Below are 12,082 nucleotides of genomic sequence, written 5' to 3' on the forward strand. Positions count from 1 at the left end.
TTTTCAACTATAAAACAAACATTTGGACATGTTAATTGGGTTAACAGGCAAATTCCTCATTCTATTTTTACTGAAGGATATCTACATATAATTGTACTTATTGGTGGAAATAGCACTTTCAACTTTTCTTTATACCTTCAAGAATACTGTTTCTCTTTTATTGCTCAGCACACAACGCCATAGCATTGGACAATGGATATTTCTCCTTTTCACAATTCCCATTGTAATGATGCTGTACAGAATAGTGGGGGCAGCTGTGAAATTTTAAAACCGATTTTAAGTTTAAAAAGAAGACTTTCTGCTAATGGAAACTTTTTTCTCACTAGAAGTCTGATAAGGGACAGACAAAATATAGCATAAGGAGCAAAAAAAATATCCTGGCTTTCCAGTCCTTGGCTCATGGAAACTATACCAGACCAACTCTTTGTCTCATCCTGATGGATTAAGAACATTCTAACCACTTAACTTGTGAGGTGGTTTCATTTTTAGTGATGTGAAAGTTCCACCCAGAAGTAGAAATTGAAAAGAGTACTCGTATTATTTTAGAACAGCCAGCATAAATGGACAAGTGATGTCTGAAGTTTATTTTGTTTATTTTTTTTATCCTGTCCATTTTACTCTACCCTGAAATTGTAGTCTATTGGAGCAGTGTGATGTTTTGAACACCTCAGTAGAGTACCTTATAAATATTTATACTGCTTTCAGGTAGCAGTGAGCTGAAGTCATCTCTATCAGTGGGGCTAAAAACAATTTAAAATGCCATTTATCCAGTGGCTTTGCTGCTAAGGGTTATTTTGCTTTTTTGCTGGATTTACTTGTGTTTATGAAACAAGTTTGAGTACTCTAATGCCAGTTTGGAGGATTTGGAACTCCAAATAAGAAGCCCTAATGACATGTACACATTCAAACCTCAGGGGCTGCCTTGGTCCTGACCATCATCTGCTCTGCATTGTAGTGAAGTCTTCACTGGGAATGTAGTGAAGTTTAGAACTCTGTGTGTTCTGGGAGATACTGTCAAGGATGGAAAGGAAATATGCATGTATCAGTGTGGACCTCAATGTTTTCATGGCGGTACGGGTGTCTAATAATTATTATTTCAGAAAAATACTCTTATTTTACACATAATACTAGGTTTGTCATATTGCCCTTTTTCTTTAGTTCCCAGCCATTTCATACATCCTCATGAATAATAAATGTTTTTCATTTTATTATGATGATAAATCATAATATTCTATATGATAATAAATCCTAGTACTCTTTAATGATTTATCATCATTCTGTTAAGATGATCATATAAAATACGTTGTTTTGTTTTAGACCATGAAGAGGGTAGGAATATTCTCCTTGTTCAGTATCTCTAACATTAACACTGATAAGTTGTAGGTTTAATTCAAATCCAGACTTCTGAACTTTGTAAAAATTATTTGTTGCCTTTTCTCTCCCAACATATTTCTCAGAACTACTTATGGATCCCTATTTACAACAAACTACTAAGAAAATGTAACTCTTTGGTTAGGTTATTCTCATAATACTACTTACATAGGACTTTATATATAAAATGTTGACAATTATTATTTCTTTTTATCCTTACCCCTATGAAATGAATGTCAATATCATTATCCCCATTATACAGTTGGCTAAGAAGGGGTTAACTTTATCAAAGTCACATTGTGAATAAATAGGAGAGCCAAAATTTGAACCCAAGTATTTCACTTCAAATCCTTTCATCTTTCCACTTACCAGAGCTACCTTACAGAATTTTCTTAATAATGCTGCATTGAGAACTTACAATCTCAAATTTCTCTCTCAGTTCCTTAAATTTTGGTCATTTTTCAGGTTGGACCTTATATTCTTGTTACTCTGGACATTTCTGTAAGACCTTCACTACTTGCTTAATTAATCAGATTTCTATCTCCTGCTATCAGACATTCCTACTGGGACATCTCACTGCCTCCCAAATACTACCTGTGTACAATTAAATTATCTTTTATCCCAAGTACATTCCTGCTTCTAGTCACCTATTTTAATAATCTTGCAATTTCTAATATGGAACTTTTGGGTATTATCCTTATTGTCTACTTTATTCCTTATCCTACCCCACCCTGCAGCCAAGCAATCTCCAAATCCTATTGCTTTTAGTTCTTTCATACTTCGTCTCAGTATCTTCTTCTCTTTCCTTCTCTCTACTTCTTAATATTTATTGAATCTTAATACTTCTTGTCTCTCTGTCCATTGCCACCATCTGAACTCAGGCTATTAATCTGGTTTCTACATTAGGTTCTTAAATTGGTCTCCTGACTTCAGGTTTCACTCCCAATTCATTCTTCACAATGCAGCCAAAGAGATCTTGCTAAATTCTTCAAAAAGACTCCCCTTTGGACAAAAGATCAAGTCCAATGTCCTTAGTATAGCAATTTACCTCTGCAGTTTCAACTCTGATCACTTCCCTTCCTTCCAGCCTCATATATATCATAATTTATGTGTTTGCAAAAAGCCACAGAAAAACTTTTTAAATTTTTATTGGGCATTAATAAGAATCGCCTAAACAATTATGAGCAATATCACTACTTTAATAGAAATGTCTCATTTAAAGATTCTAAACTCTATCTCTAAATTAATTTCATCTACATCTTTCATAGGATTTCAGAAATTCTAAATCATGGTCTATATTATTAATCCCAGTTTTACAAATGAGCACATTGAGTCTAAGAAAATTCAAATGAGGGCGCCTGGGTGGCTCAGTCCTTAAGGGTCTGCCTTTGGCTCAGGTCATGATCCCAGGGTCCTGGGATCAAGTCCCACATCGGGCTCCTGCTCAGTGGGAAGCCTGCTTCTCCCTCTCCCACTCCCCCTGCTTGTGTTCCCTCTCTCGCTGTGTCTCTGTCAAATAAATAAAATCTTTATAAAAAAAAAAGTCAAATGACCCTCAAAATCAACATAGGATATGGAAATGTGATTCAAATTTAAATCTTCCTAATCAAAATCTACAACCTCTGCCACACCATACACCCCATACCATACACCAGACTGTTTCTGCCCCTGTATCTGTCTCACAAAGATAAATGTGTTACCTTATAATTAACCCCACCAGTGTCAAGAGCCAAACTAGATCATTTGTTCCTTTTTATTGGGGGAGGGGTTCTTCCACTCCATTTACCACATGAACATCATAGCCATGTTTTGAAGTACCCCTATCCAAACTCCTAGGCAACAAAAGCACACAGTATATCATTGTTCACTAAAGGTATATTTGAAAACCAACAGACTGTTAGGAATGGTTAAGACAGATAATAATAGACTGATTAAAGGATGGTAGATCATTCCTGACACTGCATAAGATTAAGTATGCTAATCAGATTTTGGATTTAGACAACCCAGATAAATCCCAAGTAGAACAAGAGGAAGTATTCAAATCTTACTTCCTTTTCTTGTTTTTCAAAATACATCTTTGTGTTTTATCTATGTCTCCTTCAGAGCTGAGGAATTATGAAGGCTTTACCCAGGTGAGTTGATTATATGTTCTTTTTACTTTCTCCTTTTTTTTTCTTTTGCTGTTTTGAATGAAGTATCCTCTATTTTAATCCTTGCTGTCCTAGATTAGTTGCTTAGCAAAGGATGATAGCAAAGGGGAAATTATTTGAATGTTATATATGAAGACAATTTAACAACTCATTTCTTTCCAGTCACAAAAAATCCAACAGCTGTTTGTAACTTGCTGTGTTACCAAATAGGATGGATACAGAAAAAGGATGGATAGGAAAAAAAAAATTCTAAATAGTCAGTGTGTTTAGGACTCTTTTATTTATGCTAAGAAAGACATCATATGCACATTTGAATAGCTACCATCCATATCCTAATTTGGTTATTTGAAATAAATTGTGCATTTGGAAAGCAAGGAAAATGCAACTGACAAGCTAGGCTTCTAAGCGTAATTGACATTCATTCTGAATTCATGGTAGGTCAGTTTCATTTCAGAACAATAGCCCTTGTTTTGAATTTCTATAATTCTGCTTTTTTTTCTATTGCAGCATTAAATTTACTAATCACCAAAATGATTTTCTCATCTGATTTTGTTAAAATTTTTCTTCCTTAATTTTATACTATAAAGAAGTAATTTTACCTATATAAAAGTTTATATTTAATTTTTTGAAATATATTGTGATCTCAAGAAAGAAGACATTAAGGAATAATGTTTTTCCTATAAACAACTGCAGTTACTCTGAGATTTAGACCAATTTCATTGGCAAAATATTCTGGCTGATGTCTTTTGTATAAATAATCCCAAATCAAAGTTTGCAAAATAATTTATTTGCAATTTCACCATCAGTTGATCTTTAAATGATATCTTCCAAGATTTTGATGTCAATATAAATTTACAAAGATTTCTCTCACCATCAAGAGTTCAGCCAGTCCTTCTTACCTTCCTCAGTCTCACTTAGAACTTAAGTACTAGATGGTTTTTAACCTTCTTTTCTTATCCCAGCATTTAAACATTAGTTATTTTATTCTAGTGTCAGATTGCAACAGTGTTGAATAAGTATCCTAAAACCCTTCATTTGGAAAGTAAACTGAAATATAAATCTCTGTTGTCTACTTTTTGTTTTCTCAGATATTCTCTCAGTTGCTAGTAATTCACTTTTTAAAAAAATTCTATGTGCAGTCATTTAACTTCTCAAAGAAATCTGTAGTAATCATGTGATGAAATTATAATCAGGATGCTTATAAAATAGCCTTGGTGTCTTCAGGAGAAAAAAATCATTCAATAACCAGGTTTTCAAAAAGGTCTTTAAAATGACACACCAGGAATTTAACTGTGATGGGTCAAATTCTTGACTCTCTCAGTAATGATGACTCTTCTTTCATAGACTGGTTCCCGATTATTTTTGCAAAAAGTGGAACAAAAATTCTGAATCTGCTGACTTGTGAAGATATATGCTCATTACACAAAATGCACTGATATCTTATTCTTATCTCATGAGACTGCCCAGAGCTCAATGAACTTGAGGGATGGGATGGAATGTTAACACTGATTATCTGCCCAATATAAACCTAATCATAAAGTGATTAAATTAACCCAGCAGATTAATTCTAAGTATAATTTCTCATTCCCTCATCATTGGCCAGACTGCAATTTACACACATTTTTATGACAGTGGGCAAACTATAGCATAGCTGGTAGCTCAAGCTATGTAAAAGAAAGGTCAGCAGAAAATATCATAGAACATTTAAAATATCAATGCCTTTTTGTTGCTTTCAAGAACATGCATTAGATTGGATTATGCTATGAAAATTTATTTACTTTAGTGAATTAGTAAAATAAGCATAGAAAAAATTTTTAAATGGTGATTCTGAAATTATTGAAGATGATGTCTCTAAATGTTTTGATTGAAGCCTCTTTGTAGTCCTTACATCTTGTTTACATTAATATTCTCACCAAATTATTTTTTCAGAGGTAACACAAGTAATTTTAAGGCAATTCCAGTTATCTCGAATTATGAAATTATTTTAAAATGCCCGATAAAATAAAAATAAATAAAAAATAAAAATGCCCAAAGTACCCTAATAAAAATAAAAATAAATAAATAAATAAAAATAAAAACTTGGCTCTTAATAAATAGCTGATGATAACATTTCCACTGAATGTATTCATTACTTCTTTCTGAATATATATATAGAATATATAGAATATATTCATTACTTCCTTCTGAATGACTGGAAGAAGTAGAAATTAACCTATGGCATTTTTAAGGCTACTATGAGCAAAGCACAGGTTTGCTTGGGGGTAGGAAGAAGTATTTTGAATGTTTAAATATTGACTTCAGCTTTTTCTCATTCTTTAGAATTTAGCAGTGTGGTTATATATTGGTTTTTCTTGGTTCTATGCTGAAAAGGGATGAAGATGTTACACATTTTCTGTTTTGAGCTGTCAAAAACTCTGTTGTCAGCAGAACTGATGAGATCTGCCCCTGAGGGATAAGACATCTCATTGAAAGAATCACAGGGATTCCATGTTTGGGGGAAATTACACACAGAGGTTTCTGTATGAAGATCAAGACACAGTATATTCAAACACTACTTCAAACTGAGTTTTAAGGTTGAATGCTTCAAAATTAAGAGGATGCTATTTAAACCCATCAAGAGTTGGTATTTCAGCAATTATTAAATCTTCAGAGAAGCATAGCCCTTCTGTAACCTAGTGAAGTAGTGTGGCTCCACTTCAGTAAGTGAAAAAGGAGACAGCATTCCTCTTTAGAAAACTCAAAGGCATTCTTCATTTAATTAATAGGTAGGGAAAGTCTTGAGCAGGAAAAAAGTAGTCCCTGAGATCTATTCAATTATCCTTTTGTGCCTATTCTTGGCCAATTTCTCAAAGTATCTAATGACATATTTAAGTGCACATATGTGCTTTATTTTTCCTCTTTCTTCGTCTAATAGAAATACACCTGTTTAGTAAACTTTTAATTATTTGAAATATATAAATGTTGCAATAAAGTTGTCATCTCTCATCTAGTTGCAGACAGTATAATTAGCAGAAGAGGAATAATGTGAATTGTCACTTAGGACTGAGAGAATGGAAATGAGATTCTCAAGATAGATTCTGAAAGTCCCTGTGCTGGTCAAGGTCAAAGTAGGGAAAAACCATAATTACAGATTTCTCAGACCTAGCAATTGAAAAAAATTTAGAGTAGCTAGGGTTCTAATTGTAGTTGAATAGGGTGATTCCTCTTCATACAGTGATATTTAATTCATGCATCATTCTGCACATGGGATTAGCAAAACTTGTAGTCTAATAATCATTCCAAAGCCAAAAAGGAAATGAAGCAAAATACAAATAGATTTCTAGTCTAATAATTTCATGATAATAGCACACAGCACATGACTGTATCTTCTCAAGTAAGAGACAACATACCACGGCTGGTATGCAAAATCTTTTGAGGTGGTACAACATAAAGGTATTTTCTTTTTATTATTGTTTTTGTTTTAATGTGCAATAGCTACAACCCAGAATTTCACATACATTATTATCTAACGTGAAGCTAAAGTAAAATTTTAATGAATCAAGAAACTATTAAGCAAATATCAGGATGATATTTAATGGGAATAATCAGAATCATGAAGATAGTATACAAATGATGAAGTCAGGAAACAATAGAGCAAGTTTTACTCATTCATTCCCCCTAAAATGCTTACTAACTACTGTGTTTTTCCACATATGTGGAATAGGAACACATCCAAGTATAAGATAGACAAGTTCTTTGCCCTTGTGGATCCTACATTTCAGTCCACATCTCTAATGATTTCTCAGGAGACTGGGATAATCTACGGCTAAATACACTGGGGCATTCTAGCTACCTTTGCTGGGTCCAAAATTAAACTTCCCCTAAAGCTCTGTTGGCTCAAGTCAGGTTGACTGTGGAGCAGCCAGAGGTCTGGTTCAGAGGAGGAGAATAGTCTCACTAGAGGTGCTTCATAAAGAGCTATGCCCAGCAAATACTGGAGTTCTAAGGAACTGAGCTGATGGATGCACCATTATAAATAGGAAGATCAAGAGCTGGGTACCTCATTTACTCTACCAAGTACCCTCCTTCTGAATCCTTCTACTACACTGTAATGCCCCATGTACCTGCCAACCATTTTGGCTCTTATAAACAAAGTCAATCCCAAAATAACTCTGAGAAGTCAAATGTGAACATGGGAGATAAGCAATGAAAATTACAACGTGACATCTTCTTATTCTAGTGGCCCTGGCTTGCTAATCTGACTTGCTAGTTTCTATCACAAATTATGGTTAGCACAAGATGAAAGAAGGATATTGGAGAGTTAACACCTAAGATAGATATAGGACACAATTTTAGTAGAGCTTCTTTACATGGGGCTGAATGTTAAAAAAAAAAAAAAAAAAAGTGTTCTCTCAAGGAGTTTTTTCTCTAGAAGCTTGCTGATATAGAAAGAAAAACAATCTGTGCTTAAACCAAAACAATTAAAATTTAAACCTTAGTGTGTACCAATTAGGAGAGGAGGAATGAAATGAAACTGAATTCATTACAAGTTTCCTCAGGACTGCCCTACTCTAAAATCCTAAGACTGTTAAAGATTTGCTGAATGAGGTTCCATCCCATTGAGGGGTTTCTCAATCAGAATCACTTGGTTGCAGGGGGGTAGGAGAATGGGTGCCTACTAAAAATGCATATTCCTGTGCCCTGCCTCAGAATCTGAATCTCTAAAATGAGGCCCCAAATCTACATTTTTAGCAAGTTGCTCAGTGATATTTTGAGCACTCTCAAGTTTGAGAATCCCTGTGCTACCCTGTAAACTCCTTGAAGTTTACATTATATTTACATTTCCATCTTAAGTCCAGCTCAGGACCTTGAGCCCATAGCACCTCTGTGGGGAGTACACTGGGTTTCCCCAACCATAATTTAACTCCTTTCATTTTATAATAAAGTGAGAGAGGAAAGGGATAGTTCCTGAAGCATGTCAGGAAGATCCTCTACATTTAACACACTAAAGCAATAAACATCTTTCAAAAATCTTAAGTAAAAAAACTCACTTTCAGAGTCTTGGCCATGGTAGAAGAGGAAGTGAGGCTTCCTCTCAGTGCTACATTTCCTTGAGCAATTTGCTGCCTCTCTGTTTCCTCTAATGAGCTATGAGGGAGTTGGGTAGGTGATCTCACACCTATCTATCCTGGAACAAACAGCAGACACTTTCAGAAGTATAAGGGACCTTCATTTTCAGTTTATCCTTTCCTTCCTCTACTAGTATTACTTAATTTATCAAACTTCATTAAATACTGAGCTCAGTTTCCTTTTGGTTCACTAATATAAATTTTTCCTTACCCAGTTTTTAAAACATTAATAATAGTAATATGAACAATAATAAATTCCACACTGCACAACACTCTTCTCTACCTGCATTTCATTTCTGCAGAGATTCTACTTTAACTTATGTGGGGTGTGACTCTTGCTCTCCAAGCATTACCCTCATCCTCTAAGTTATGTGTGATCGATTATGCGTCAAGTAAGGTGATGGCATTCCAACAAACCTTATGTTTAAAGATAATAATTTTAGTACCGAGGTTCTTTTATATCTATTGGACTCAAACCTTTACAGATTATGTCCAGTGATCACCAAGAACATGAACACTACCTGTGAGCTTCAACAACCTACTTATTGTGTGCCTGGGAAAAGGAAAATCTGGTTTCACTGGACGTGAGATTTGGATGTTTCTATTTTAAAATTTTAACCTAATGGATTCCAGTATTTTACCCAGAAGAATGTATATAAATATAGATAGAAATGCATTTACTATTCAATGTTTCCAACACAGAGAAAGAAGTAAAGGTATAAAGAACAACTTGCAATAGTACTGAGACTGCCTTAAATGATCTTAACTAAAGCTGTTTAGTTTCAAGACACTAGCAAACTATTCATTAAGAATTACTACACAGCAACCAAGTTTATAAACTTCCACCCTTGCAGCCCCATGGAAGCTGAGTGCAAATTTGAAGTGATATATGGGCATTACTGAAACAGCCATTTTCCAATATTATTATTCTTATGCCTTATATAATTTTTAAAAATAAAGGCCAAAAGAATATAGTTTAAAATCCATGCCATTAAAAATCAGGAATGACGAAGACAGGTTGGTACACTTTCAAAAGTAAATGGAAATTTTAGAATTTTCTTTTCTTTGAATATTTTTAAGCTTGAACTTTCCATAGTGTGTTTTATATGTATAAATTTCCTTTAAACATTTAGTACAGAGAACATGGGCTTTGTTTTAAAATCAAGGACATAAAGCCATAAGAAATACACTAAGATTTCTTTCAAGTTCTACAGAAAACTGGAGCCAATGGATGTTAAAGACATTAAAGAGGGTATGCTACCCTGGAGGTTAAACATTTAACCTTTCTTTTTTTCTTTCTTTTTTTAAATTGAAGTATCATTGACATCATATTTAGTCTCCTTTTAGAATTTTAACAGTGATCATTATGTACTCTTTTATGACTCTTTCTCTTCTTATTGGTAATAGGTCATTGCTTTTGAATGTTCCAAGGAAAACATTTCAGCTTAGCAATAGAGAATTTTTAAATAATTTGTCAGAAAAGTGGCACCAATAAAATTTTCTAATAACTTTAAAGAGAAATCTTTACCATCTAACAGTTTTCTCAGGATAATGGTGTCACTATATAATTCTGCAGTAGAAAGATATTGTTGGTATTTCCTGTTTATATTTTTCCTCATTATAGTAATGAGTCAAAACCCAGTTAGAGAAAAGATCTATAAAATCCAATATAAAGGTCTCAAATGTGATAGGATTCAGCTGATATATAACAGCAATCATGGTAACTTTTCTAAATTTTATTACCAATTTTGCACAGAACAAATAAACATTTATGAAAAATATAAACCCAGGGAATCTGTAATGGAATGGATACCTTAATGTACATCCCAAGGTCTAGTGATGATATATTTTACTTGTGAATAAAATTATACCTTATTGCATATATGTAAAAAAACACTAAAGTGCTTAAAATTTTTTCAAAGTGGAAGGAGAGGCCATTAGAGAATTTTAAACAGGAGGATGACATGATTTAATTTATATATTTAAAAATTCTGCTGGCTATATGAATAATCAAAGGATATAAATATAGAAGAAAATCCGTTAGAAAGCTATTGCTATAGTCTAGATTTTTTAAATATAATATATATATTTATCATGTATATATTATACATAAATTTTAAAAATCTAGACTCATATATATACATGTATACACACATAGATATACACATATATAGGAAGAGAAGGAGGGAGGTTTAGATTGGGGTGGTAGCAAGGAGAAAAAAATAAATGGATATATTAAGATAAGATACTTGAAATAATGTAGGTCAAACTGGCTGGTGGTTTTGAGGAGGAAAGTAAGTTAAAGGAAGAGTCAAAGGTTGTATGTCAGTGTTTGATTTGAGCTAGACAGGTGGTGAAGCTGTTGGCTGAGACTGGAAAGACTCAGGATTCACTGGACTTGGGAAGAAGTCAGGAGTGGAATTATGAATTTTATAGTCATCCATATAGATGGTCTTAAAGCCATGAAAATGATTGAGATTTCCTAGGGAGAGAGGTGATGAAGAAGCAAAAAGAACACTGAAGATGCTGAAGATTAGATCCTGAGTGAGGGAAGATATAGCAAAAGCGTCTAAGAAGAATGATCAGTGGAGCAAGACAAGGACTGGGAGAATATGGCGCCATGGAATCTAAAAAAGGAATAGAGTCAAGAAGAATAGAATGACCAATTGTGTCAAATTCTGCTAAAAGTGTGAAAAACCTGACTACAGAGAAGGAACATTAGGTTTGGCAATATAGATGTCACTGGTGACTGGGGCAAGAGTGCTCCCAGTAGGGTGGGCAGATAAAAGACTCCTTGGAGTGGGTTTGGAGGAGATATGAGGAGATAAAGTGGGGTCAGAATAGACAGACAACTCCTCCAAGATGTGTTGTTGTGAAGGTAAACAGAGGCATGTGACAACAGATGGAGTGGTCAGGGAATGTTTGTACTCTGACATGAGAATGATGCAACAGAAGACAGAAATTGACACTACATGAGAGGAGAGGGATAATTGCAGGAAAATGGTCCTAGGGACCATTTCATCTTCCAAATAAGAGAGATTTGATAGTACATGATACAAATGAAACAAAGAAGTTTGCAGTTTTGGTACTGGGAAACAGAATTTCACTCAGCTTCTATTTCCTCTGATCATGTGTCCACATCATCATGGAAAGTGGGAAGAGGGGCAGGGATAGGAGGGGGGGAGAAAGAGAAAGTGTGAATTACTTGTTTTAGAAATAGGAAATATGAAAAAAAAAATTTTTTTAATTTATTTGAGGGAGAGCACAAACACGGGGAGGGGGGAGCAGCAGAGGGAGAAGGAGAAGCAGACTTCCCGCTGAGCCGGGAGCCCAATACGGGGTTCAATCCCAGGACCCCGGGATCATGACCTGAGCCAAAGGCAGACGCTTAACCCACTGAGCCACCCAGGTGCCCCGCAAAAACATTTTTTTGAGAGAAGGAGCTCGCACGTG

The sequence above is a fragment of the Halichoerus grypus genome, chromosome 2 (assembly GCF_964656455.1).
Source record: "Halichoerus grypus chromosome 2, mHalGry1.hap1.1, whole genome shotgun sequence".
NCBI lineage: Eukaryota > Metazoa > Chordata > Mammalia > Carnivora > Phocidae > Halichoerus > Halichoerus grypus.